A 24673-nucleotide genomic window follows, 5' to 3' on the forward strand; every position below is an offset into this window, starting at 1 on the left:
GATTAAATACAAAGCCTTATTGCAAAAGATGGTGATGGTGCCGGAGAGAATTCAAGCTCACTGTCTGCCTGAAGTAGCTCACAGGCTTCGCTCCATTTATTCTAGGTCACATTCACTAAATATTTTATGGCGTAAGTCTGGTGAGAAACTTAAATTTAGATTGTTAAATCTGGGATGGTGTCCAGACATCACCCGACCTACCACCTTTATAGTGTATAGTGAAACTGGTACACAAATGTTAAGGCAGGTTCTGACATCCCATCCCAACAAGCAAGAGGGTATGAGTATAATGTCCCATCAGTTGGTTTGGTTGGTTGATCTTACTTCTGTCAATACAGTTCTGTACCGGCATGAGTGAATATGAGGAAACAAAGGTATCCATGGCATTTATTTCTCTTTCAGTTCTGTTTAAATGGGAACAAAGAGTACAAACTATTTTTAAGCCTTGTGGCATTCATGATAATATCTTCTAGTACCTCCAAATGTTTTGGGACTTGACCTTTTAAAATGAAAAGAGGCACACATCCCCCATCACAGACTCCTTTTACAAAGTGGTGCAGAGATCAGCCAAATAATAATTTTCCCTTTGAAGTTTTATTTGGTTAATCATCAGAGATAGTCAGGAGGCTGAAAACGTGTAAGAACTAACAAGGAATCTCATTCTAGGAAAACAATCAGGAACAGACTTGATAATAAACTGATATGATAGCGATACTTTTTCCTGTCCAAAAAGCCATCTTATGACTTGCAAAAACAACTTCTCACCCCTTATGTTGCAGCCCCCTGTCACCATGATGATGACCATAAAGCATCAGTGGGGTTTCCCTAATAGAGGAAATAAAGAAACTTCCAATGAATTGCTGATAAAGTTGCCATGATAGCAGATGCTTTTGTTTTATGTTCCCCAAAGCACAGGCCTTCATGAGAAAGCTAAGGGGCATTTCCACCTTCAAATCTGTTTTCCTGCAAGGAAGATGACAAAATATGACCTTTGTAATTTTTGGAATGTGCTGGATTGAATAAACAGGATGGATTTTCCTTCCATAGCAGCCAACAAGCATTTTCTGCATCATGGTGTACTTAAAGGGACAGGTCATTTGATTACGAGCACACATCTTTTTCAATCACTTAGCCTCAGTTTATTCTACTGAAGAAATAGTTATTAAAAATGTTGACAGCATGTTGAGTAGTGGGGACAATGCAGTCAGCCAAGTCAGTGTTATTTTAGCCCAATATCACAAATACCAACATCAAAATCCCCTCGTCATCTTTCACCCCAGCCCAGGTTTTAAGAAACCTGGATGTTATGTTAGATGACCAGCTATCCTTCTCTGACTATACAACATAAGAAAGTGGCATGTCCAGTCTTTGATCAGCCTAAAAGGGCACGTCACTCCACTGCTCATTGACTTCTACTGACTACCCATAACTGCCTGAATCAAATTCAAATCACTAATGTTTGCCTACAAAGCGACTTCTGGGTCTGTACCCATTGACTTGAACTCAATTGTACAGACTTATGCTCCTTCTTGGCCACTGCGTTCCCTCAAGGAATTCATTCATAGTCCAGTCTGCATAGCTTATGTATCCTCTATGCTTAGATCCTTGAACAAAAACTACAAACAAACTACCATTCATCCCTATTATATTTATTATGTTCATAACAAAATCTGGAGATTCTTTTTCAAAATTTGTGGAATGACCTTTTAGCATTAAGTCAAGATAACTGTGGAGTCCATGTGAAAAGCAAAGAAAAAAACTGATGAAGCCCAATATAGGTCATGTGCAGGGCTAAACTTCATGACATCACCGGCCGCATGGCACACATTTTAATCTGTTGAGCCTCATAGAGTGGCCCCCGTGTGGTCAAGCTTAAACTACCCTGAAACCAGTGTGACAGCAGCGTGCCGCAGGCTTAATCCGCTCTCAGTCGAGCAGGACACTGACCTCACTGCAGTGATGTCATCAAGGTGAGTCAGAGATGTGAGAAAGTGAGAGCTGGGGAGGAGGAGTATTACTGTAAGAGACGTACACCGGTGGCATGTCGCAATGCCACAGAATGTGTACTTGTGTTATCTTGTGGAGACATAAATCTGTTCACACAATCACAATACTGGGATAGACTTCACATATAGGGGAAAAAAGTTGGTCCCTAAAATATAAATCATGAAATTAATGTAAACAAAAAAATTAATGTCAACAGTGACAAATCCAGTGAATTACTACACAGCACTGCAGCTCCTGAGCAGACAATGACACCACAGACAAAGTTAGCAACTACGTGATGAACGTAGTGCAGCATTTGGCAGCTGAAAGAGCCAGATATGTCCACCAGGAGTTGCTGCTCTGTGTCTGGTGGATTTGTAAACAGAGAAACTGTAAAACCTTCACCACAACATCATGAAGAGATAATATGTAAGTGCTGTGTTTACATCGTGTTTTCTATGCCCTCAAGTGGCTTAATGGTTATGCAATAACAAACATTTGTGTGTGTGAGTCTGCGTAAAATGGGCAATAGGACAAACAGAGCTCACATTACACACTGTTATGCGATTTTAGGTCTGTGCCAATGTGTGTGTGCTTATATCTTTGTGAGAACCATTTTGAGTTCTAAACTTTGGGAGTGAGGTCCTCACTCTCTAACACGCCTGCCAAGGGCTATTTGAGGCTTAAGACTTGGTTTTATACGGTCATATTATATATACATATATTATTATACGCAGAATTAGGTTAAGGTCAGGGTAAGGGGCTGGGGAATACATTATGTCAATGAGTGTCCTCACAAAGATAGAAGTGTATGTGTGTGTCTGTGTGAGACAGACTGAAAAGAAAGGCACACACTGTGTGTGTTTGGGGCCAGTAAGTCCTTGTCAGATATTGTCATTTATTAACCAAAGCCTCCCTGCAGTCTCGCCGGTGGGGAATTCTTCATCAGTGACATCACAGGTATAGTGGACAGACGGAGAGAGGGAGGGAGGGAGGAGACGCACCGACGGGGTCAAGCAGCCAGAAGCTCCTTAAAAGGAGAACTATGTTGTTTTTTGTTTCGGTCCACTGCCGTCAAACATCATCTCCACTTCCTCAGATTGTCTTGAGGATGAGTAAACCGGTACACGATACATATTTATCCATCAGTGAGTGGGTGTCAATGCTTTGTCCAAGTCTGACTTCTTTCACAAGCCACCACATGTATTTATCCGCAAGCTACACTGTCAGGAATACCGAACTTAATCATTAAATTAATTACAGCTTCAACGTCACTGTAAATCATTTTACAACTAATGAAGTTTGTCACATTGTCATTAAATATGCTAATGCTTGTTTGGTTAGAGCAAAATGTCCTTTTTTTAAATCTAATTTGAACAGATGAAGTTTCTGTTTTTCTTTTCTGTTTTTAAATTGAGGTGGTGTGTGAAATTCTTTTATGTGGGCTGAGGGCTAATCTTGTTTTCAAGAGAACTGTGATTAGCTGGTGAGAACAATGGAAGAGTGATGGAAGGGGGAATGACTGGATGGAAAGATGGGGGGCAGAAGGTTTAAACAGAATTTAGATAATGGAAGATTTTTCAGATGGTGAAGAAGTGAAAAACATGTAGGAATATGTTTTTAAAAGATCACTGTTGGACATTCTATGCGTTTATTTTTTATAGTGACAGTGGAGAGAGACAGGAAATGTGGGGAAAGAAAGTTGGGGAATAACATGCAGCAAATGGTCCAGTCATATATACATTTATAGTACAAAGTTTGACAGACAACAGTATGAGTGAAAGCTCTATCTGTCTATCAGTGCCTGTATGTGAAAGTCATACCATCTTATCATTTCTATGGGTCTAAGACTGTGATTCACTGCAGATGATGACAGGCTGTGAACTAGACATGCATCACAATAAGACTGTTTTCCTCTATAAATAGTAAGAGAGCTGTATAGTGTGTAACGATGGATACGGCTGTATCAATAGTCGTACACACAGACAGTGATTTAGACATATCATGGAGAACAGTAGGTTGTAAAAATGTCAGTTTAGACAATACGAAGGGAAAATGAGACATGATATGCCTGATGTTTGTGTGTGTATTTCATGTAACCAGACAAGCTGACTAAGAGAAGATTCTTTTTTTTTTTACAGAAATAACCCGAGGGAGTAGATAAATTAAATTCCTATCTGCCAGTTAAAACCACAGTTTGTGCTGCTGGCTAATGGGCAGCTGTGCTGGAGCTGCTGTAGGATTTGATGCCTTGCTTAATGGTAGCTTAACTCTTCAAATAAACAAGGGTTTCTCCTCATTGACTCTACATTCCCCTCATTTAACCTTACAGGGGATTTGAACCATCAATCTCTTAGTGACATGTCTGCTGCTCAGACTTTCACACATTTCTTCCTTTGTACTTGTGCATTACCTGTGTGCACATTAAGTATTTGTTTGCGGATGAATGCACATGTGCAAGTGTGTGCATGCTTAAATGTGAATGGGTGTGTTTCTGGGCATCTGAGTACAAGGATGATGCTAAACACATTTACAAAACCAGGCACCCCCACCTGGTTGGTGCTGCAGACACCACAAATCACCCCTCACCTTCTCACCACACCAAAGGGAGTCTCCCCATGAGCTAATGTCTGGAGCTCTGCCCACAGCCCGTCTGAAACAGGATAACACAGCAACACTGTTTTTATCTATATTTAGGAAGCGTATCCTAAACAAAGTCAAAAAGTGATTTTTAGTTTGTGAGCATTTAACTATCCGTGGCTCCTCAATCTATTGTAGAATAGAGTTTAAAGCATCCTCTGACTGTTCAGTCCTTTAGTTGTTAAGGAGTCCAGGTTATTTGGGGGGTGCTTTTTCCGTGCCGTGGATCCTTGGATCTGGAGCAGCCTTCCAACCAATATCAGGTCAGGGAACACTATCTCTCTAGCTGAATATCAAATCTATTTTTACAAAATGCTTAGTCTATTCTCAGGAACTGATTATAATTATCTTTATTATGATTATTATGGCAATCTTTGTTTCTATTATCATTTTATCATTCCATTTTATTTTCATTTTACAGCAGATTTGTTTTCCTTTCTGTCGATCTGTCTGTCTGCCTTCCTTCCTCTATCAAGACTGGAAAGTGATGGTGTAGTACTGTAAATGTGCAACAAATGCTACACAGGAGCAGCTATGACTTGATTAACAGCCATTCAGTACGGCATTTTTAACACTTGCTTCAAACATGCTCAAAGCTATCTCTGACCTCTGACCTGTTTTGTGAGTTTTCTCTGCTGCCATACGCAGCGTCTTGCCAGGAGCGGGTGGAGGTGGTAATGGTCGCCTGCCAAGAGTAATACAATACAGGAGGTTAGAATGTGACCTCTGAGTAGCTATTGTAACGTGATAAAACAGGCCTGCTGGGCCGAGACTAGCTAGTTAGCATGCTAACTTCAGTAGAAGAGAAGACGTGATGGACCGAAAGGCAAAATTGCTTATTAATAGTACTCCTCAAGACCTTTTAACAGACTTTGATGTGTAAAATCAGTTCCCAATGAGGTAGCATTTATTCCAAGGCTGACAAAGATGAAGCAGTGCAAACACACATTTTAAACTACAAGAGCATATCGCCATATATTTGGATAGCTGGCCATGGGGTAAACTGTATAATCCCCTCCCACCCATACAGTTTTGAAAAATAACACATTCTGTTTGTCACTGTTTGTTACTTTTAATAGAGTAATTGCACAGCAGATTGGGGAATAGCCTAGCCTCGTCTACCCTAACCTCACATCACTTACATCTAAAATGGCTAAATTGGGAAGATGCAATTTAATTATTTAGAATGACTGATTTATGAGCATTTTTGTATCCATGCACAAATACGTGTGCATGTGTGAGTGTGTATGTGTGGAAATTTAAGGTCAGGATGTTTTTTGAAGGGCTAAACCCCAAAAGCAGGATCCACCCAGAGAAACTCACGCAAGCCTATCAATGGAGCCATTGATACATGAAAGGCCACGATAGATGGAGGGAGTGTGTGAGAGAGCATGAGTGTCTGAGTGTGTTAGAGTGAGTGTGTGTATGAGTGTGTGAGTGAAGGAGATTTACGAGAACAAATCCGCCAGATGTAGAGTGTGAAGCAAACTTCAGACATTCATGTTTGCCCAGATCACGACCTCTGAGAGAGTTTGATTTTTCCATGACCTGTAGACATTAGACATATGTTTTCCTGCTGCCAAAATCTTTTGACTGACTTCCTTTTCCTTCAGCCCTCTTTTAACTTTCATGCTTGCATTCACTGTCATTCATTAACTGTCACAAGTTACTCAATGGGACAACACACTTTTAGGGTTCTTCGTGTATTAATTTGCACTGACTGATGAGTCCCATTGAAACAAACAGAGCGCGTTTACATTCAGTATCACATGTGGCTGGAGGGCACACATATATGATCCATTACAGGATTAGCTTAAGATGCAAAAACTAGATTTTGGCAAAAATGAATATTAATAGTGCCTTGCCAGTTTTGAAAAAGTTATAATAATTTATTTGCAATTCCAGTGGTGCTCCAAAATGGCACACCAAAAGACAACTTTCTATACAGCTTTACTGCAACCGAAACATTATGTTTTGTATGAGCCATAATTGTGGTTGGGTTATGTCCAGATGCAGCATATTTTTATACAAAAAAATCAGAGGTTTGTCACATTGCTGATCATTAGAACCTGTTAATTTGCTCTTGCTTTACCTCACCCATCATGACCAATCAAAATGCATCAGGATGACAGTGGCTATGAATTCCTCTTCTCCTTCCTGCTCTTTCCTGCCCCGTCTTTCACCTCTTTATATCTGTCTCATCTATATTCCCTTTCAGGTTCTATTTGTCTGTGCTAACTCTTCCACAATAAACTATCCACTCTGTGTGTGGGACCAGCTGTCTGTGTTTTGATTTTCACTTGTTCTGTGTTTCAGAGCTAACACTCCATTTTCATCCGGCAAGACCCCCCCCCCCCCCCCCACTTACCCCCCCCCCCCGCCCCCCCCCCCCCCCCACACACACACACACACACTCTCTCTGTAGATACGTGGAGGTGAAAATGCTGCTAGCGATCATAAACATCACTGACATGCCACATAAAAGAACAGACTATATGATAAACGTTAGCTAAGAGTTCTCTGTATATGTCTGAGCATGTTTCATCATCCCTAAATCTTGAAATACAGCTAATGGCAAGAGTACGCAAGAAACTTCATGAATAGTATGTGTTGTGTGTTTGTGTGTGTGTGTGTGTTCTTAGAAAGTGTCCTCACAGGGCAGATAATAGACAGAGGGAAAGAGAGAGTGACTTTTGCTCTCATCCTCCAACAAACTGACTTAACTTGTGCATGTTCTTAACTCTAATGATTAACTGCTTATTAAAACAATTTGTCCTCTAATAGAATAAAATAGAGGTTGGAGTTACAGTATATCACGGTAAACAGAGACACAGAAGTCTTACTCATTTATTTAATGCATGGAGAACTTGGCCATTCAAGCATTTTGAACACCTGGATGGACATGAAACTCTCCTGGATGAATCATCAGAACAAACACAAGCTGCACTGAAAGCATGTTGTTTCTTTATTTAAAAAAGAACCCTCAAAAATGCAAGAATGTGTTAAAAAAGTGAAGAGAGAGGTCAAGTGGTGCTTACAAGGAGCACTGTGGTAGGAAACATCCACTCACAAAGCTTAAATACATTCAGTTGTTGAATCAGTTCATTATCAGATTGTTGGTAAATTTTGGATAAATTCAGAAACTTTATATTGCAGTGTTTTGGTCCTGTTTCCTTCAACAAATCATTCGGAACTTGGCATAACTCTTGTTGAGACTGCTTTAAATAAAAAATGACAGCACTGATAGTTTAAGATAAGATAAGATAATCCTGTATTAGTCCCACAATGTGGGAAACTGACATCATTGCAGCAGCATAAGTGATTGAAAAGATAGAAAGACATAAATACAAGTAAGGGCAAGATAGGTTTGTTCAAACTCTTAAAACAACAACCTAATGTTTACAATTTTCTGACAAGACTCATGAGAGTAACCTCTGTCCCCTCAAAGTAACAACAGTAGGAGTGAAACATCTTTCCCCACCTTAAGCAAGAAGTGTTAGGTGCCTAAACCTTTCATCAGAGACAAAGTGTAAAAATGTAAAACAGATGGCTATAACATAAAGCTGAAGGCCACAATGTGAACTTATCATTTTCTTACATTAACTCTGATGCTTTGTCAGTGAGTGACTTTTGATGTGCACAGCTGATCATTACTCTATGGACAAACACAGTAAGTGAAGGACAGAAGATGGACACACCTGGTTTGCAAAAAATGAACAGCCAGGGAGGAACCAGGCGGGATGAAGGTGTTAACCCTTAACCTCACGGCTGTGAGTGTGGTAAGTTTGTGTGTCACAGATCACAATGTTCCTTCAGCCCCTGGAATAAACAGGAAGCAGATATTACTTTTCGCTCATATCTGTATTTGTGTGAGGAATGATGAAAGAGTTCTGCTCTACATTAAACAGCAGGGACTTTGGCCACCACAGCAAACGACATACACTTCTTTAAAGCCTTCATTCACGACATTAGAGGTAAGATGAAACTTTAATGATCCCCATAAGGAAATTAGACTGTTGCAACACCAAACACAAACAGACTACATCAAAGTACTTTCAAATATTACACTGAATACTGTAAGACCACAGCAAGGGAAGGTAATTTCAACATGTATGAGTTTCAACACTACAACAGATTAAGGATACAATCGTTCCTTTCTTCTTCACGCATCCCTGTCTGTCACTATGAATCCCGTACTTGCATATTGGTCATTAATTTATATAGAAATATTGTAGATCATCATTGATATTTTTAATAGGAAGAGAAACTCTACAAGGTTAGAGAGGATCATGGTCATGGTTAGAAGAAACATTTGAATTAGGAGATGAACAAAGGTCTCCAACGTCAAAGTCAAATATTTTCTCAATCAATCCGTTCACCCTTACCTCTTCCTCAGGAAGACTTAGTTGCTCTCTAACAATGTCACCTGACTTCGCCCTTTGCTAGGGTTATAACTACTATGGCCACTAGAGGCCTTTGACAATTTGCACACAAGACTGTCTTCTTGTAAAAAATGACCCAGTTGGTCGCCTGTGCAGCAGCTTATTACGACCCATAGTTACGTTTTATTGTTAGGAGATCTCATGTAGCCATAGCAATAATGACAGGAGCAAAAGAAGAAGTCAGGTGAAGTAGTATAAATTGCCAAAAAGTCCACATTCAGGGGAAGTGGATGGATGGGTCAAAAAAACACAGGACTTTCACACAGGAGACTGCAGCTTGGTTCCCATGTGAAACCAGTGGTCTCTGTTGTTTCTTTTATCCATGACCATTCCACAATCTCAACAGCAGGACAGAGGGGAGCAGAGATTACAGCTAAAAAACAACATTAGACAAGAGTTTTAGTGAATTTTATGGATAAGGACAAAATCAACTCAGGATGAAGTGAGCAACCTCCAACTGCAAAGACAAAACACTCTGAAGAACATACAGTCACACCAGTTTAGACCAACTCATCAATTTGTTACAATTTTTATGTCAGTGGAGATGTACAGTATTATGAAACAGAAATTCAGCTTCCTCAGTTTTGAGCTCCACATTGTTTTCACCCCCTGAGAGGTCAACATTGTATTGGTCATCAGCACAATGAGTCAAAGTAACCGAAATGAACGAATGTCTACTTCACATCCATTTGGTGCGATGACAAATGTGGTGTAAAAATTGTGCTGTCAATAAGCACTTTTGTGAGTTGACTGGGTGGTAAGAGTGGCCCATGTTTTTCAAAACATCCAAATCCATGCAGACAGGTTTATTATGTTAAAAATGACCGCATCCTTTTGTAATTTAATTTGGATTCGAACCAAACAGCTCACTGATGGAAGGAGAAATGAGAATTTTCCAAGAAGTGTCGGATTAGTTATTCTGTGTTGGGTGAGCATGGGAATGGAGTGAGGGATGGATGCACGCATGGACGGATGGTGTAATGTAAGCAGAGGTCAGGGATTAGGTAAGCAAAGTGAAGGATTTCCAGACGAGAGAGTAATCTAGACGTGTTGATATTCATCCTCTAGGGGGGAAAAAGTACCGGGCCGAGGAGATTATCCTGATGGTGATTGCGTAATTTCGGTGTGTGTGCATGTGTGCGTGTGTGTTATGGCGAGCAGACAACGCAATTAGTCACTCACTCAGTCGTGCCTTCAGGCTGCGACCAGACACATGCACACACGTCACGTCAGGCATGCAGCTACAGAGCTGCATGCACACATGAACACACACTGAACCACTGATGAAAGGGCTGCGGTGTTACTTTTTCAACTGTGGTTTAATGGGGAACTTGGATTTTCCCTTTTTTCTCTCCCTCCCTCTCTCTTCCTTTCCTTCTTTGAGCACTCCTTCCTTCCCCCTCTTTCCCTGCCCTTCTTCTTTCCTTTCCCTAGTTGCTCCCTCTCTTTATACTTCTTTTTCTCCATTCCTCTTCACTCCTCTGCTCCATCCCTTCTTTGTCTGGATCTTTTCCTTCTTTTGCACCAACAGTCCTTCCCTCTCCTCTTCCTTTTCTCACCTTCTTCTTGTCCTTCCACAGTCCTACCATCCCCTGGCTCTTTTTTCCTTCTGTCTTTTTCAGTCAATTCTTTTCCCTCAGCTCTTCTTTGACCTTTTCAGAGTTCTTCCAGCTCTGTCCTAACTGTTTCAAGTCATGTTTCTTAAGATCCAACTAGAGGAATAATCAAATTATGCTGCTCAATTTACAATGTCATTTGTCATAATATAGTTTCCAGCATCCCTCCTCTATCCCCGTTTTTAATATGTTCAAAAACTTCTCAGGGATTCAGGTAGTGATGTCATTGCTTTTGATTCCCTCCTTTTTCTCCATTGTCTCAGTGCTGTAAATTCCCCAGATCTGTATCTGTTATGTTGGAATAGCCTTTTCCATTAACTGACAATGGGTCATAAAACAGTCTCTAAGTGTGTGTGTGTGTGTAACTATTCAACAGCGGTCGTCCCCATTGTTACACACTCATCAAAAGTGCACTGGTGAGTCAACAAGGGACATTTCAGAGGTTCACTTTTGGCCTTGCCTGAAAACATAAATGCAAATTCCTGCAAAAATGTTTCAATCATCTTTTTCTAAAAAATGCACAGTCCAGTGAAGGACCGGGCCACAATATAAATATAAACTTTACATTCAATCCCTGCTATTTTATTTTCAGATGGAAAGTGCCTAGAGATAACTTCAGATGTGATTTGGTGCTATATAAATAAAAATGGACTTGACTTAACTTGACAGTGCACTACACACTGTACCACTGGCCTTACAATCCTGCACAAACCTTTTTACTTTGGATGAATGATGATGCCATCCTCTGAAAAACCCTACTGCCACATTTGAGAGGAGCATCAGCATCTTCATGGGAAAACCTAAGCAATTAACTGCCAGTACAATGCAACCTACTGAAACTAAATTACCCCAAAATTAAAAGACAACAGGGACAAAAAATCCCACAAATCTCTTACTGGACTGAATGGTACAAAGACAGTATGTATTACTTCATATGTGTGTGTTTGTGTAAACTTGTGTGTACCTGCTGGTTAATCCGTACATACACAACATACAGCTGCTCCATTGATCTTATGTTGGCTCATATGAAGATCAAGATTGCCATTATTATTGGATTTAGAAGATTAGCACACACCTGCATGGCAGGACATTAGAGAGCTCTCAGAACGGTGTGTGTGCATGTGTTTAAATGTGTGCGTTTATGTGTATTTGTATTACACACTAAACCATCTTGAAAGGGAGAGAGATGAAAGAAAATTTTGGCCATTTGAGCCGCTCTAACTTTCAGCTTCCTGCTATTACCCTCCACCATTGATCAGTTCCTTCAGAAGGACAAAGGAGCAGAAGGGAGGCGAGTGATACTTCATTCACCCCCCTCTGGTATTGTTTATGGATTTATCTGTGGAGAGAGATAGAGAGAGAGAGAGAGAAGACAGATCTGTGGCCGTTTGGTGTGAAGTCGCTAATGTTCAGAGGAAGTCTTCTCATGTAAACAGGAAACAGTGAGGATAGTGGATGGGACAGCAACAGGGAGAATGGAAGTCAACACAACATCAACAGAAACATGACATTAAAGTCTTAAATAGGATTTCTCTACACAAATATGAACTAAAATAATACTGCAGCTAGTGCACATACTTTTCCATTTTTCAAAGGAGGATAAATTAGTGAAACTCGGGGGTGTTTCCTGTGGCAGTGTGTGAGTGACATTTCTGGGCCATCATTGCTAGAAAACACAGTCAATTTCCATGCATGCTACAAATATTAATAAGCATACGTAGCACATGTTGTGTACTGTATTGTTGACAGCTCATCACTACAAGTGATCCCTGTCAAACTGTCACATTGTCATTTAAAATTATGGAAACAATCAATCAGAGCCGCTTTACACATTTGGGGGGGGTCACTGTGATATCTATAGTTTAATAAGTGTAAGCTGTCTCTCTCTCATAGACCCAGTTGTGATGGCAGCAAACAAGCAAACTCACAGCACCATGTCTGCAACATAACCCTCAGTGTTACTGATTTCAATCATGACAAAAAAGCAACAGCTAACAACGCTGTGTAAATCATAGTTAGATAGATCATTAGTTTTTATCTCCATGTCCTGCCATTCATTTGGTCCACCCCACATAGGATTATTGACACTGCTGTACAATACATCAAATACCAGAAATATACTAACTCACCTCCTGTAATGCATACAAAACTCAAAGAAAGCAATTTTTACATTATTTATACTTCAGATAAAATATTCAAATAATAACAAATGTCTTTGTAGAAACACACCCCTCTGCAGGACTGACATTTATAAGGTGTATACAGTTTCTGGCATGAGTACACACACACACACACACAAAGCAGCACGTACAGTGAAGTATTAATATCAAAGAATGTAGGGAGCGAGCAGGAAGTCCTGTAAATCAGATAGTGTTTGTGGAGAAGGAGAGTGGAAACCCAATGCCCTTATTACCTTATCAAATACTGTAGAAACAGGTTAGGTTGTCACTGTGTGTGTGTGTGTGTGTGTGTGTGTGTGTTGCCTGGTTAGGTTTTAAGTGAAGGTGCATTCCAGAAATAGTTTTACCTGACAGTCATCATTTTCTCCTCCAGTCTCTCTCTCTTTCTCTCTCTCATTCATTCGTCCTTTCTTCCCTCCATCCCCCTTTACATCTTTCATTAACCCCCTCACCTGCCCTCCAGTTCTGACCTATTTTTCTTTCCCCTGTCTTTCTAGGAATTACAAGACCTTTGATTGTTGTAATTCTGTCCAGTGAAACCCAACTACATCCAAACTGATCATTTAAATTTTCCTGCCATTGCAGTTTATATAACTCTTTAAAATCTGAGGTTTTTATTTTTTCTAAGTGTAATTTTTGAAGTATACAGTATGCAGGGCAGTGACGACAGTATTATGCATAGTAGAACTACTTGGCTGTGCAGTGTGGATGTAGTTAAACTCTAGATACACACCACAATATGGCAGAATCCCATATAAAACGATCAACCAGGTTCAGAGCAATGAACTGAGATCCACTGTTATGCTTTACATGAAACCAAACTTACTGGCTGACTTACCTCAGTCTGGGGTCACATATGAAGTCATTTGAGATGCCATTCGTAAATCCAAATAAAGCCGCAACTGTTCAAAAGCAAAACAAGATGCAGGTCTTCAGGTCAGTAGAAATGTTTGGGGCAACAGGTTGCTGCAGGGTCATGCAGAGGCCTTAAGAGAGAGACGGAAACAAAAAGCAATACAGAGATATTACGTTTAGTTGCATTTTCACCTGTTCAGAAGACAAAAAAAACAAACAAACAAAAAAAAAACAAACTCATCAATCTCGCAAAAAAAAATCTCCAAACCCTATTTGCTCTGTACAATCAAAACAAAGACTGGACTAGAAGTCTGAACTAAATTCAAGAAAGTGACCCCAACTATCCAGGGTCATACACACCCTCTTAAACACAAACCCAGTATAGTGTAGTCTGTGTGTGAATGGATGAATTTGTCCTGAGAGGTTAATATTCCTCCTCTGCTGACGCATTTCCACTGCTCCACATATCCATACAGACTTTTCTTAGCAGCTCTGTAAAAACCACAACTGTGCAAATTTGCACAGAAAAACCACCAAAACATCCCCAGATGGCAAATTTAGGGAAGTGGCTTTCCTTCGAGCATGTGTGATATGTGTGCTTGTGTCTGGTGTACGTGCTTTTTGAGCCACGGTTGTGTGCGCACGTGTGCATGCTCATCATTCACACCAGCTTGTGCTTTTTCTGTGACACTTATGATGCTTTGTTCCAAAATTAAGAACTCGAATCCAAGTTCGTTTTTGTCTGTTTGCCCTCATGTTGGGAAAATAACCGCGGCTGGAAAGAACTGTGGTCGTGCTTCACTGAAAGTCGTTCATCTCGAAAAAAGGTTAACTGCTAGATTCAGAGAGATGGGAAGCACAGGTGCAGGAAAGTTCTGAGTAATTTCAGGTCTCTCAGCCTGCAGCATTTTTCTTTTGATTTTAAGCTGTGTTTTTGTCGAGAAGGAGGAAGAAACTCATTTGTAGCAGGCTTCATCAGGACAACTGGCTCGTCACTGCTGCTGGGGAGATTGCACCTGTGACATTTAAGTTACACTAAAGTCTCTTTAACCACAACCCCTTCACTGTAAATTAACCCTGATTCTTTCTTTGCTTGTGTCTGTTAAAATGTTCCTCAGGATACCAATACAATCTAAATGAGAGCTGAATTTCCCAAATGCATCTTTGCACAAGTGCTGTCTTTGTTCTGCAAACTCAGGACTAAATATAAAATGAACTAGTAGTTAAAATGTGCTTTTTTAAAACTGTTTTTTAGTTGCTCACTGCTTTTATCTAATTACCTTGGAAAGAGGAACCACTGCAGCTGAAGTGAGGAAATTCTTGAAAAGGGGCTTTATTTTTCTAAATTTAATTTGTTGTCACCTTGTGCATCATCCAGCCCATATTTTGGTGTGAGTCTAAAACCAGAGCAGTAAATTCTAACTTTCTCCCAGAGAGGGCAGAGAGGTGGAGGGCCTGGGTAAAGGAGGTGCCTCTCTGTTTCAAGGCCATCATCTGTTTTTACAACAGAAAACCCTGTCAAAGCTTCGTTGCTCTAATTTGCACACAAGGTAGGCCATCATTGCTCCACATTTACATGAAAGTCTCATTCATTACGTCTTTATTTTTTCTTCTTTTTCCTCTTAATAGATCAGTTGAAAGATAGAGGAGAAAGACAGGGAGCCTCATTCACTCTCCTTCATATAAGCTGTTAGCAACACAGTGAACATGTTCTGAAAGAGCATGAAGGGGCTGTTTGATGTATGACACCAAGACCTATAGGAGACCTATGGAAAACACTTGGTGGCCTGGTTGTGAATGGATCAGAGGGCGATGAACAACGGGAGGATTGAAAGAGGAGGCAGAAGAGGAAGAAAAAAGGGAGTGAGGAAGAGGAGGAGGAGAGTGCAGGGTTTCCAACCCCAGAGGGCAAAACTCATGAAGCTTCAGAAGACTTGGAGGAAAAAGGAATTGAAGATTATTTTTTTCTTTCTGGAAGGTAGAGGAAGGCAACCCACCTACAGTGATACAAGTGGAAATTCCCACCATTTCAACAAACCACCCCTCAGATCAAAGTGTGTATGTATGTGTGTGTGTGTGTGTGTGTGTGGAGAAAGTGCTACACCTGTGAACGGAGCCACCCACACTTTAAGAGGTGAGGAGGTAAAGAAAAGAGGAGCTTAAAGGTGTGAAGGAATGCAGATATTAAAAACTGCTGGGAAATATAACACTGTGATGTAGCAGCGTAACATAGCACACACTGTTAATAGTACCCTTGCTTAGAATATACAATAGTCCTTTTACAACTGGCTGTAATCTGAACAGGTTTGTGTTTTAAGTTCTGAGTGTCACTCCTGACTTCTATCTAACTTTTGAGAAACACATCAGCAACATTACCTAATTAGCTTTCCTCCACCACATTTCCAGAACATTGAGATGCAGAAATTCTCATTCATGTATTCCAATTAGTCCAAAAGGCAGCTGCAAGAATTCTTGTTAAAACCACAAAAATGTGGACACATAACTCAGATTCTGTCCTCACTTGTCCCCTCTTCTTATCGGTCAGACTACAAACAAAGAATACAACTCTTCATAGATTTGTGCCTCTGGACTGGGCATAACTCTTGAGACCTTACATTCTCACAAATATGCTCAGATCACAGGATACAGGCTCAATATTCCAAAGATTATCTAGCAATCTACTGGGGGTTTCTTACCATTCTCCACTGCTGTGCAACACACACACAATTTTTAAAATCAAGACAAAAAAAACAACTAAATTGGATGATTCCTATGCTATTCTGTCTTTTCTACTTCATCAGCCTTTTCAGTTGTGTTGTGTCATGTTGTAATGTGTTGTACCATATTGCATCATCCTGCTTGCACTATATTTATTTACAACTCACTGTATCAAATCAATCATGTAGCATCACATATCATGCACTATGCAGTATATTATCACAATGCATTGCATTATACCACATTGTATTGTATTAAATTATATCATATTGGATTGTGTTCTCAGATTAGATTGCATCACATCACGCTGCATCATATTAAATCTTATCACGGCATATTGTACTGTATCACTGCATCACATCACACTTGTATCCCCTTCTTAAAATGAGTCTGAAGTTTAGACAAGATCTCAGTGCTGCCTCTTCTTCTCTGATTCCGTCCATGTGTCTCTAACCCTCTATAAAAACAGCGAGCATCCACCTTCACCTCATTAACCAGACTAATGAGCACTAACACCAGACTGTCACTCCCACACTCACCCTGTAAGCACAGGACAGTTTGACAGAGTTGCATGCTTTCCCTGCAGCTCCTCTTGCATTATGCTTTTGTCTGTTATCTCAGTGTATTTACATATCATTTGTGGTTGTGACAGAAATAGTGGAACTGGACCTGTTTTGGCACACTATTGATATTTGTGTTTGATAACCAATAGCAGCAGAATGTTGTTATTGGTGTTAGGTTTGTGGGTATGTTTCTGTATGTTTGCATACTCAATGTTTTTCCCTAGATCAGTTTGTATTAGATGTTTATCAACAGTGTTTGAGGCTTTATGTTTATGTGTTAAAGGCACAGTTCGTTCCAGTAATTTCTAATAGCTCTAGTGTCCAAAAAGCAGGATTGTGTTCATGTTTGGTTTGACGCTGAGAGATGTGGGATGATCTGAGTGATGTCTGAAGTGTTTATTGCTCATTAAATAAGCAGTGAAAAACCAACTCAGTGATCAGTGCCTCACTGATTGATAGGTGTAATAGTTTGTCTACCATCAGGGGGTATAGCTCAGTGGTAGAGCATTTGACTGCAGATCAAGAGGTCCCCAGTTCAAATCTGGGTGCCCCCTTCATTGGCAATGTAGTGTCAGCATTTAATTCAAGCACAGGTCTTCCATTAGTTTGATAAAATGTTTGAACTTAAGCAAAGTGGACTGTCTGGAATCTTCTGAAAGAGGAGAAATGACTGTACTGTTATAATGGATTTCATAATAACAGACATGAATTCCAGCTGCCAATAGCTGTTGTTTTATCATAAAGGACAAAACCAGGAACTTTTTACAGCCACTTTTCAAGTCTGGAGGGGCTGTTGGTAGAAGATTACTTTAGCCAGTGCTTATTCTGTATTGGAATTGTTTCTCTGTGCAACATTGTGCCTTCATATCCAGTTGTGTTTTTGTGAAACCAAAGGGTGTAGAGGTCCATGGGCTCAGCTGCCTCAGCTCAAAACAATGCTGGAATCTTGGGATCAAGGCTGCCACTCACTGATGAGCATAAAAGCTTTTCAGCCTTAGAAGAAATTTAGGGGGCACTCAGATTTGAGCGGAGGGACCTCTTGATCTGCAGTCAAATGCCCCACCACTGAGCTAGACCACCTCACATCAATCAGCCCAGTTTAAGAGAGAGTTCATGTCACAATCAGTTAAGAAGGAAGACAGTTCAACTACATAGTCAGTCTAGAGGGCCCACTGAGCTATACTCCCTGATACAGAGACCTGTTAGACCTTTTGATCACTGACCAATAATAAACATGTTAAAAATCATGTTTGTTTTCTTGTGATTACAATCCAGAATTCTTGAATTGTTCTTGTTACCCACAGTATGATGCAGAGAACACTCAGGGGGACTGTATCACTACGCTATACCTATTCAAAAGTCATGACACTTATTTATCATCACCAGACCCTGATAACAACACATGACAGTCAACTGCTTATGTGTATACGCTTTAAAAAAGGATTATTTGAGTAGAGGCAGCTCAAATATCAGCGTGCTGATATTTCCTAATTATCACAAAACACAGCTGAGCCTGTTGGGAATGTCATTAGTTTTGCAGGTGTTTGGTCATTATCCAAAGTAAAATGTTGACCAGATGATGAAAAATATAAATGCCTTTGCATCAAATGACTATCCATCTCACTGAAAAGTAAAGGGATCTCTAAAGTCAGGAGACTTCATTATATGATTATGTTGTGTGAGGATTAGCATCATAGCTCATTAGTGAAGCACAGTGAAAACATTAGCAGTGAACAAATTAAATGACCGCTGGTATCCACTGATCATTCTGCTGAGAGCAGATCGGCCACCAAGAGAGCTGTGCTTTGTTTTAGAAACAACATGAGTGTTTTTGTTGTCAAAAGGCACAGTGAGAGGGAAAAGACTGCATATCTGATAAGTTATCACCACAGGATCTCTTTCTAGATTTCTAGTCTGGACTACAGTTATAAGCTGTCATCTCATAGTTATTTTGATGCAACTGACCTCAAGGAAGGAAGGAAGCCGAAGGGAATATTCATATGGAATGATGACAGGATGAGAGGAAGAGGAGGATAAAGAGAAGGAGAGGCAAGAAACAAGTGATGCAGGATGGAGAGGAGGGGGAAGAGTATAGGAAATGACGATGAAGGCTACATGAACCTGTATGGCTCAGCCTCCTGTGCTGGAAACTGTAAACACTCATGCTGCTGTCAGGTGCTGTGAGTAAAATGGCACATATAAGTCAATACAGATGGAGATGATGTTGTCCAGTCATGCTGTCATGTGTTTATAACTAATCAAGTCATGCAACAGGTCCATATAAAAACAAAACAACAGCATCCGCTGTTGCCACGGTAATGAGGAAAAAACGTCTGCTGCTATTCTTCCTGTTTTTTCCCGTGGACAAGAGGTCCAGTTACCACATGACCTGGACATGGGGGGGAAACCACAGACACACACACACACACACACACACACACACACACACACACACACACACAGTAATATCACATTATCTTAAGTACTGTATATGGAGTCTGGACATTTCCAGCTATTCTAGCTTACAGGACATCCATGAATCCCTGAGGCTCTTCTTCACAGGAAATTCATGTTTTCATGAGAAATGTCTGACAACAGTGTGAACCTGTATGTGGTGTTTAATTATATGTTAAACATGTCTTACATTTTAATTGCCATGCAAGCCAGCTAGCTTTTAGCCATTCTAGTTTTCTGGCTTTTCACAAACCAGCTTTTACTTTGAAGGAGCAGACTGGTGCTTTAGCATTCTTTAACCAATTTCTGAGACAAATCAAGTACTCATTATTCTTTTCCACAGCGTAGACTTACTTTGTGTCCACTGGATTTGACTCCCTCACTCACAGCTGGTGGTGGAACGTAACTTGGTACATTTACTCAAGTACTATACTATACTTAAGTATTTCCATTTCATGCTACTTAAACCTCTTCTCCACTACAATCCAGAGGGAAATATTATACCTTCTAGTCCACCACACTATGACAATTGTAGTATGTAAAGCAGTTACATTTTTTTCAGTGTGGCATTCATACTTTTACTTGAGTAAACTGTCTCTTATTTCAGAGCTTAATGCACAAACAAAAAAAAACTGAGTAACAGCAGCTGCATTGACACACAGCCATAATGTAGTTTTTACAAAAAATATAAATAAATGGATAAATAAAAGGTGATGTATGAGAGTCCCATGGATATGTGATGGTGTGAATAATGAATGATGTTTGTTTTAGGATGTTTGTATCATCTGGTCTTTTTTGCTTTTTAAGTCTGGAATGAACTGAAACTGAGAGTGATTAGTTCCTTTTAGTTTTAACTTGTGACAAGTAAGTGACAAGTAACTGAGTGCACTGACATGACTGGAAAACAGTGTCTGTTTGAATTATACAGTGTGTGTCTCGTAGCTGATATCTTTGACCTTGACAGACTGAGGTTTGACTGTGAAGCTCACAGGTGTGATTGTTGACTGTCTGGATGTGAATCTGTGAACCAGCGTGTACACTCAGTCAGCTCTTCCTGCATGAATAAAAGCTGGTGCTCAGTGTTTCACACTCTTGAACCTGGTGACAGCCATGTTCCACAGCTGCTCCACGCTCGCTGCCTCATTGTGCTGTTTGTATATTTAGCTGCTCTGTTCCACTTCCTCTGCTGTTGACGTTGGGAAAACACACAACAATACAGCCATGATTCTGCCCTCCCTCTCTCCCGCTCCTTTCCTCTCCTCTCAGCATCCCCCCCTCCCTCCTCCTCCTCCCTCCGTTTCCTCCCTCATGCCTTCCCTTGACTCAGTGCTCCCTCATTTGCTTTCCATCTCATCAAAGCCTTCTTTGAGAAAGAAACTGCGAGGTGATTCACAGAGCCACAACAATGCCAATGGGCGGCCATGTTTTTCTGGGTCACACTTAAAATTTGATTAACACCAGTTCAAATACAATATGAGGCCCAAAATGGAACATGATATTGTAAAATCTAAATCAAGACCTGGGAGGGAAACACCACCACATATTACTCATACTCCCACTTTGGCCAAGTTTTCTGCTGTTTTTTTTACTATTCTGGTACCACTGTGTTCTTCAGGGTGCAGTATGACTCTTTTTTCCTAATCACACTAACTGTTGATGGGTTTATACAGTCTATACTTATTGACACACATGTTCAGACCAATGACTGATGTTGGATCAGTATGTTTTGGTGATGGTTCAGCATCACATACACTCCTCAGGACAGTCCATATGGGATTGATCAGACTCCTGCTAGGGATGTAGCTGAAGTTAAACTTCTTTGATCCAAGTTTACCCAACTTACACTTACATAACTTCATGACATATATTCATGGAGTTCATTATTAATAGATAGATAGATGTGTAATTATTGATGTCTTAGCCCAAAGAAATCAGTCAGTGTCACACTTTGGTGATATGATAATAATGTTCCTCCCTGACTACAGCTGCAGAATGAAATTTTCTTTGCTCAGCCACTCGTTTCATCATACAATTACGTTTTCTTCATGAATTTATTACCCTTTCACTGTAAAGGCCAGCTGTATCTCAGACACCAGCTGTTCAGTGTTTGTGTCTCCAAACACAGAATCGGCGGGGGTGTCTGCATTTTGCAGCTGGTAATCGTCAAAGAATTTCATTAGTCTGGGTTTCAGTGAAAAATGTGTAGTGTCTTGTGTTCGTCTAAATGCAGTTTCACATTCCCAACAAGAATGAAGCAAATACAAAAAGGTTCAATTGAAATCTGCACCAAAAGCCTTTACCCTTGACTGTGATCTACAAATGATGGCAGCAGAGGCAGCCTTCAGCTGCCTTATTGGATGAAATAAATCACATCACATGAAACAGTATCAAAGCAAAGTGATGCAGAAATAATATATGAATGAATTTTTATGCTGACTCAATTTCATTACCTTCATTAGGTAAAAGTAAATTGGAACAACTGCATTCACCTGCACAAGAGCAAGAGGTCAATGAAAATTATTATTGCATCCGAGTCTTTGATTCATTTTGGTACAGTTTTCAAAGATTAGGAATAAGCTATTTCAAAATAAAGTATTGCTTCTTGTTTTTAAGAAAATCAAATGATAACATTTTTATAAAAACATTATAGATAAATGCTATGAGACACAGTTTACCCATGTTGTTATTCATTATCACTGGCCTCAAATTATATCCTACTTGCCAGTAGAATTTTAAAACTATAACTATTTCTCTGTGGTTGGTAGACTGTAAATTAACCTTTTCTGCTATTGATCCTGTGGGATCTTCAATACAGATCCAGTACAGTTCTGAATTAGACAGACTGGCTAGACACCAGCAGAATGAGTTGTAGATGTTGTGAGTTGAGTCTGTGACCCTGGTTTGAACTCTGGTGGCAGCACAGCGGCTGTTTGCCTCATCCTGCAACAGGCTGTGGTGACAGAGGAAGTTGGCAAGAGGACAGGAGGAAAGAAATTCACTCTATTAATTAGATCAGGATATTGGACAGGAAGTTAATTAACACTCTCACACAGAAGCACATGCTCAGTGAGGTTTGAAAAGGGAAGTAGTGCAGAGAGAAGAGAGAAGAGTGAAAAGAGAATCAAATAAGTGGAATGAATAAGACTGGATAGACACACCCTTCAAAGGATCCGAAACAGACAGACAGGTATTCTGACTTTAACTCACCCAATACAAGCCACTCCTCTGTTTTTTACTAAATGTGACTGTCTGATTACTTTAATTACATCTGTACTGGCTGTCTAGTCAGAGCAAAATAGTTTGTCTTTGTTGGTTTGAACTCATTAGGGCTTTTGAAAGTAGGTGAGTCTGGATCCCATCAAACCATTATCAGTGCTCCATCTTAACGCACTAACTAAGTCAGTAAATGTGTCTGAGCTCAGACAAACTCACAGAGAGGTACAGTCATACAAACACATCCAACAGACATGTGTAGTTACTCGCCCATCCGTGCTCATTTCAAAGGCCAGGTTTTTGGTCAAAGAGAAATGCAGATGATTTTCAGCAGCACAACATAGAGTAGTTTTCATTTCTCACCAGTGAGACTTGTGGTTTGCCAGGTCCAGTTGGGTTGAGTCCCATTTCACTTATCCTGCCTTTGATTGTAGGTCAGAACACTGGATTTCCTGCAGGGAAAATAAAATAGAGCATTCTTTATAGTCAGAGATTCAGTTTACCATTAATGAAGTGTGAGAACACTGAGAAACTGAGGATACTGTCTTCTTTCTAAAGTCTGAGAAATCGAGCCCGGTGACGTCACCAGGGATTTCTCAGCTTGGCTGAGATAGCATACATTTTAAATATAAAGCGTCTGTGTTACAAAGCTGAAGCTTGAAAGACAAAGGTGTTTGCTAGGCAAGGAGGGAGTAAAGAAACACTGTTGAGTTGAATTATGGGAAAATTAGGATCAAGCATTTTTTTGGCATTGACGCACACAGAAATAACATTCAAATGCTTCTGCTTTTCTTCTCTTTTTATTTATTCTCTTCTGAGCGCCCCAACACATTGGAAGTGCAAAACTAATTTGATTTTTAAGATTTATAAGGATGTAACCACTCACATAAAGCTTGTCAGTGGGACACAAGATAAAGATTAAAAAGTTAAAAATAAAACCACCATAATCTTTTAATCGAGTCACATAAAAAAAAATATTATTATGGTCATATGCACAAAAAAGGAAGAGGAAATTGATTACCTGGTGAAAATGACATTGCAGTCGTGTTGCCTCCGTGTTTCCCCCTGGCTCTGCAACGACTCAAAAATAGAGACCATGATATCACACACCTGTGACTCGCAGTGTCACAGACAGCTGTGCAAGCTGCGGATATGTTCTACATTATTTCACCTGCTCAAACACACACACACACACATGCAGAGTACGTCTCCTTCCTCTCTGACATACTGGGAATTCCATGTTGAACACTGACGACTGAAAGCAAGCAACACTGTAAACCTGATACACTTTCGAGCTGTCACACACACACACACACACACATACTGTACATGTGCACTGCGGTCATTATTGAAATGAGGGGTCGTACTTCATCCTGTCAGTGAGAGCAGAGTGTCCCCACAGTCTGTCAGTCAGCCTGTACACAGTGCATGAAGGTAAAAGGTCACCATTTAGTGGATATATACATGGCTGTGTGTGTGTGTGTCTGTGTGAGTGCATGTAGTCCAGGAATAGCCACACAGGGATGCCTGCTTCCTCTGTCTTCCCTCTGCAGGGAGGAAGAATCTACCGTGACCCCTGACTTCAACGGCGATCCATCCAGCCGTGACCCCGAAATGAAGCTCTGAGTTTCCTGGAAAACAGTCGCAGTCTACTCTGGAAATGTGAGCAAATTTGTCCTGTGGTCGCTCATCTTCTCAGTTCAAGACAAAACATATTTATGAGCACAGAGCAGGACAAACACTTACAGACCAGCGAAGGAGATAAAGAAAGAAAAAAAACAAAGACAGTAAATTTGTGAAAGATTTTGTGTCCACATTGTTTGAACCTCTCCTCAATGACGTCTGTGTGGTTTGACGCTCAAAAGAGGCGTTTTCACATTCTTTAGCTAATTTTGTCAGAAATGCTTGTCATCTTTGAGATGTTATAGATAAAACACTGTACAAAATAATCCACTGAGCCTCTGCAAGCACTTCCTGAGAGTCCAATAATACCATCAACACTTTTA

At 40.2% G+C, this 24673-nt stretch overlaps 1 long non-coding RNA gene and 1 other non-coding gene across 2 annotated transcripts; one reads left to right on the forward strand and one right to left on the reverse strand.

The window, feature by feature from the left end:
- Positions 1–7762: 7762 nt before the first annotated feature.
- Positions 7763–23747, reverse strand: LOC108887166 (uncharacterized). Its single transcript, XR_001961562.2, has 4 exons — positions 23689–23747; positions 23031–23119; positions 13703–13850; positions 7763–8445 (listed from the first exon to the last, which is right to left on the reverse strand). It is a non-coding gene; the product is annotated as an uncharacterized LOC108887166 (long non-coding RNA).
- Positions 17483–17554, forward strand: trnac-gca (transfer RNA cysteine (anticodon GCA)). The gene has a single exon. It is a non-coding gene; the product is annotated as a tRNA-Cys (tRNA).
- Positions 23748–24673: the final 926 nt, after the last annotated feature.

This window comes from Lates calcarifer, linkage group LG5 (assembly GCF_001640805.2).
Source record: "Lates calcarifer isolate ASB-BC8 linkage group LG5, TLL_Latcal_v3, whole genome shotgun sequence".
Classification (NCBI taxonomy): Eukaryota; Metazoa; Chordata; class Actinopteri; family Centropomidae; genus Lates; species Lates calcarifer.